Raw genomic sequence first — 6,000 nt, 5'->3', positions numbered from 1 at the left:
CGCAGGGTAAATACATTCCTCTACATTTGCGAGTTGATCATAGAAAACATAATATTCTCTTGGAATTTTATCAACAAACAGGCATCCAACAAAGTATCGCAGGTCTATAGATCTAAAATTCTATTTGAGTATCTGCTTTGTAGTGTTGGATAACTTCATAGGATTAGTCCGTCTATTGATATTTCGGTGATTTTTTATGATTACTCCACAATTTGCAGCCCCAGGCATAAATTGTGCAGGACAATGAATTGAAAGGTGGGTTATGTTTGTTATCTTTAACCTTTGTTATGTTCAGTGTTGATATTAGATATTCAGCACTCAAATCACCCCGTGCTCTATTTTTTTCTTTCTTTAGCCTATGTTGTGTTAGATTTTGGAAGAACTTAGATTTAAGTGTGCAAGAGGGATTTATAAGAACCCTTTTTTTGTGTTTGGCTCTTTTGATATTTAGCTCTGATAATGCACCTCATGAGTCCTGACAATAAGCAGAGAGGCCAAGAAGAGGTGGAGGTGTTGTTTCAAGGAGAAGCACCTAGATTCCGTAGCCCTAAATCTCGTTCATGTCCTACAGTCACCTATGCAAGTGGAAATCTGAGCCATGGTTGCAATTCTCCCGAGGAAGAAGATCACATAGGATGATACATTTTTATGGCCATGGTTGGCACTACCTACATAGACCGTCATCAAGGCCCACTTCCAGATTTCTTCAGCAGTTGGTCTTGAAAACTGATCGGGCTTCTTTTCAAGTCTATCAATGCACGTGTGATTACAGTGGATAAGAAGAAAGGTATGGGTGATTTCACAACTGTCCAAGATGCCATTGATTCAATTCCATCTAATAATAAGAATCGTGTCACCATTAATGTGAAGGCAGGCACTTATAGGTTAGTAAACAATGAAAGAAAAATTATAACAGCTTATTTGGAAGTGATTTTTTTATGATTTCTTATCTTTGTGTTTGCATCCGGCTCCCTAATTTGGCATTGACCATGGTTTATTAATGTCTCTATTGACATTGTCTTCGGAATAGCTGGGGTCATTTAGTTTCCAATTTATCTCACGATGATAGCAAATATGAAGTTTTCCCTTCTATTTTTAAGGTGTAATATGTTATGGGTTGTCACCATGTTAGCAGAGATTTATCCAATTCTCTCGTTCAGCTTGTGGGTAATATTTAACTTTTTAATAGCAATAAATCATCATGGTTTACAATACTATCAATAAACATACATGTTTTCTTTATTACAGGAATTGGGTTTAGGAATTTGAAATCTTTTAAAATTAAAAAATGAATGATTTGGATGGTCAGGATTTTATATCCTTTGAATGTTCGTCTACCTAAGTTCATATCCGATGTGACCTCGATTAACAGTTTGGTTAAGGTCTCATTTTTCAGTTACAGGAATTTAGATGCCACATTCTTTGTGGTTAATGCCATTTGTCGTACCACCGGTTAACCTCTCCCATTCTCCGCCGCTTCAAATGTGGTTGATCCCCAGGATAGAAGGAAACGGCAACGCCATCTAAGATTGAACTAACTTTTAATTCCTAGATTGATCAAAAAAACTTTTAATTCCTAGATTGACCAAAAGCACTTGGCGGAGCTAAAGAAGGCAACGACTCGTTAATAAATCTGCTTTGTGCTGATGGTGGGTGTTCTAAATTGATCATTAATTGGGACAATGCAGATGGTGCTGTAGGATTGATTCCCGTCCGCCTTTGTTAAAAATGATATGCCATTCCAAAAAACTGTATGAATTTTATACATGACAAATCATGATATATTATGGGTTGTTCAAGAACGAGGTAAAATTGAATAGCAAAAAATATTGATTGTTTTTACCATTGGGCTTTGTTAAAATGATATTCGTTTCAGTGTCTATGAATGTAAAGATTTTATAGTATGCAGCTCTGAAGATCAATCAGGTTATATATAACTCAGATTTCATGTAAAAGATAAAAACGAAGATTTCATGTAAAAGATAAAAAGGCTGAAGTAGCAAGAAATTGTCACGAGGTAGCAAAAAAAAATGATTGTTTTTACTATTGGGCTTTGTTAAAATGATACTCGTATGAATGTAAAGATTTTATAGTGTGCAGGTCTGAAATCAATCAAGTTTTGTGAAAAACTCAAAGTTGTTCTAATTATGTTGTATGCACTCAGGGTACAGAATTTTTTTAGATTAATTCTTATTGCAGTAGTTAAATAATTATTAATGCCAACAACTAAGTACAATAAAAAAAATATGAATAATGTGGGTAACCTCACAGTATATTTTTTTGACAGTCTATTTCATTTATTTGGTTAATTTATTTTATTTGGTTAATTTATTTTTTTATTTTTTGTTGTAGCTTTTTATTTTTAACTGGCGGTTTTATTTTTTACTGGTGGTTGTAGATTATTGATATAAGGTTGTAGATTATTGATATTCGTATCATGTATATCAACCACATTTATTAATGTGTTTTGTTAGTAAAAATTAATACTTAACATACTACATGATTTAACAGTTTACTTCATTTATTTGGTTAATTTGTTTCTTCACTGGGGTTGTAGATTATTGATATAAGCTTATAATGTATATCACCAACATTTATTAATGTGTTGTGCTAGTAAAATATGATTTATATCAACCACATTTATTAATGTGTTGTGCTAGTAAAATAAAATACTTAATAAGCTACATGATCTAAATTAAACTAATAAAAAATGCATGCAACACCTAAACACTATGAAAAAATTAAGTATGGTTCTTATTAGATTAATCAAAAAGTAAAGAAAAATAAATACACATCTACATAAGAAAGTCTATGAAGCTGCTTACTAATTGCTATCACCAAAGCTTTGTTGGAAGTTTTCTGCAAGTTGGAGGGTTTAACCTTTGTAGAAAGTTGCTTGCAAGCTAGTGTGTATATGTTTTTGTGTTTAGTAGTTGTTAATGCTCACTCAAAGAACCAATCCTTTTCTTTTATTGATGGTTTTTAAGTACAATGACAATAAATTTGTATGTACTTTTACACAGAAGATGTTTCCTCTATGGAATTGGTGTGTTCCCTCTATGGAATTGGTGTTCATCCCAGTGAATCTTGAAGTGTTATTTTTGTCTCCCTTCCGACCAATGAAAATTTGAAAGTGTTTGTATGGAAAAGATTGAATAACACAACCAATCTTTGTGCTTGCTTATGATGTACACTTGCCTACGATGTATACTTGCACGTGTGATTGAACTACACAACGACCATCCATGCTCGCCTACGATGTATGCCTTCATGTCCCGATGATCTGTGATCACGAAATGAAAGCATGCGTGGAAGATGCCAAACTCAGATGGTGGCTACAACGACCTTACCTTACCTATCAATGGGCATGGTTGATTTGGAGCCTTGTGTGTCCAGGAGGACGGAATCAGTGGGGTGATATCCCCACAACAAGAACAAAGAAGCAGCTAACATGATTCAAGAGGACAACAACTCCTAAATCAATGGGGTGATATCCCCACAGCAAGAACAAAGAAGTAGCTAAGATGATTCAAGAGGACAACAACCCTTTTAAGACAACATCGGATAGTATATATTGTCCGTTGTAGTGGTAGAGACTGGGATGCCTAGCCAGAAAAGATGTCAAAGGGATTATAACAATAAGAATTTTAATTAATGACCTTTTTCTATTAAAGAGACTTACGATCAATTCAATGAGAAAATTTACTTGTGTGAAGACACTAAGCTCTATAGGATATTAGACGTTGATGCCACAATTGATGGTCATCTTGGTGGCCATAACCAACTCAACTTAGCTAGTTTTTAAAGTAATTTTGGTCCACTAGGTCCTTCTAATTCCCAACTTTGTAATGTTTAGGCAATTTGATGCCACAATTGATGGTCATCTTGGTGGCCATAACCAACTCAACTTAGCTAGTATTTAAAGTAATTTTGGTCCACTAGGTCCTTCTAATTCCCAACTTTGTAATGTTTAGGCAATGACTACTTGCCTTAGCTATAACAGTGCAACAATCCAATCCCATGGATCATTTGATTTGGACGCTTCAGTAAAATTAAGAACTAGTTGCTTCTAGATGTAACACTCTTGTCCCATGATCTTGCAATAAATTCTAAAATAGAATGATCTTAAATCAAATCTTGAATAGAATTATCAGTAGTCATTTTAATAAAACATACTCCCATCTTACTTATCCGTGGCCATGTCTTTAAGACTTTTGGGCAGCTTGTTGAGTTTGCCTAGTAGTTTTGCCTTTCTTTTGTTAAGCACTCTCACAAGTCTCTTCACTATTGTTCCATCTTCACTCTCTATGGTTGTCCCATCTTTTCGCGCATAAATTCGGATGTTTTTCCTAGCATACCATGATTACAATGGTATATAAGTGTATAAATTCATCACTAATTATTATTATTATTATTATTTAAAACAATTTTTTCAAATTACTCAATTGAAAGAGCTCTGGCATTGAGCATTAAACTATTCACAATATGTTAGAATGCAATTAGAAGTTGATTTCCTTTATTAAAAGTATTTCATAAATAATATATATATATATATATATATATTAAAAAAATTAATATATATATCATAACAATAATGAATAATTAATTTTAATAGTGTTGAAGATTCGTATCTTTAAGAATATGATCACACTAAAAATAAAGACGACAGCCTTTTGAAGCCATCATTTAGATCAACAGTACCTATTCTTCTCGCGTCACTATTTATTCACAATGAACAGACAATTAGTTATATTAACGAAGCTCCTGTCTTCTCGCGTCACTATTTATTCACAATGGACAGAAAATTAGTTATATTAACGAAGCTCCGGTATCTTAGTGATGGAAGTTGCACGCAGGGTGGAATTTAATTAAAAGAAAGATTATTTCATTATGTTTCACTCAAGTGGAGTAGAAATAAGACATTTAGTCAAAGGGAAGATTACAATTTTTTTTATTTTAATAATGTTTATATATGTGGAGTAGTCTAACGAGGCGGAGGAATCGCCTAGATGGTCAAAAGTGGCTGGAATCTCTGTAAAAAAAATTCAAAAAATCTTGTAGACACAGTGTTTGAATATGTTTTTGATGGTGGAATTGGATTCAGCACTATCAAAAACCTCTAGGACACCTAAAAAATTGAATTTTAACAACTATAAATTGGATTTACAAAAATCCTTGTCATAACTTTCCGGGCAATTCCTCCGGCTAGTTAGACTACGACTCTCTAAAGCTTAACCCATTTATCGATCTTTGACCAATATATTCTTTAATATTTAACTTTATTTTATATATATGTGTGTGTATATATATAACAGAATCAATTATAATATTTTAATGAGACATTTGGCAAAGCCCTCAATCAATACAGGTTCTTTTTTTCCGTAATTTTAGAGTTATGGTAGTTTATATAACTAACCTAATATTAATGAATCTCTTTTTGAATTCAGGCTTTTGTGATCTAAGATAAGATAAGGAATCAAATCTAGGCATAAAAATAAATAGATGTAGAGGAAAGCTAACTAAATGTTAGAATATAATAGCTACTTTGACTTAATAGATGCTATTAATAAAGAATACATTAATAATATTTTTTATTAATAGTAAAATTTATTAACTAAGATGTTCCAAAATAACTTTATTAATAAATAATTAGTATTATAATAAATTTTAGCTTGCTAGGCCTAGTTTTTTCTTGGGTCTGTGTTGAAGGTGACCCAGCAGGTATGTGATATGGTTCTCTGAGCAATGACCTTTAGAGACTTCTAGAAATATAATTTCTTCTTACAATGGAAGAGCTGCACTCAGATAGATAGGAATGACAGTTTATTATACAACTGTTTTTTATTAATATCACTGAACTACTAATTAGAAACACAAAGAAAAGACACCAAGAAAGAAAACATTATCATTAGCAAAGAAATAAAAAATAAATTAAAATCTTATAAAATAAAAAAGAAGGTTTTCTAATCAAAATTTAATAATAAAATCAAACCTTAAAAA

Source organism: Pinus tabuliformis, chromosome 3_2 (genome assembly GCF_031772625.1).
Source record: "Pinus tabuliformis cultivar Carrire ecotype Pingquan chromosome 3_2, CPIR1, whole genome shotgun sequence".
Taxonomy (NCBI): Eukaryota; Viridiplantae; Streptophyta; class Pinopsida; order Pinales; family Pinaceae; genus Pinus; species Pinus tabuliformis.
The sequence above is the reverse complement of the archived record's forward strand: the minus strand, read 5'-3'. Positions refer to the sequence as shown.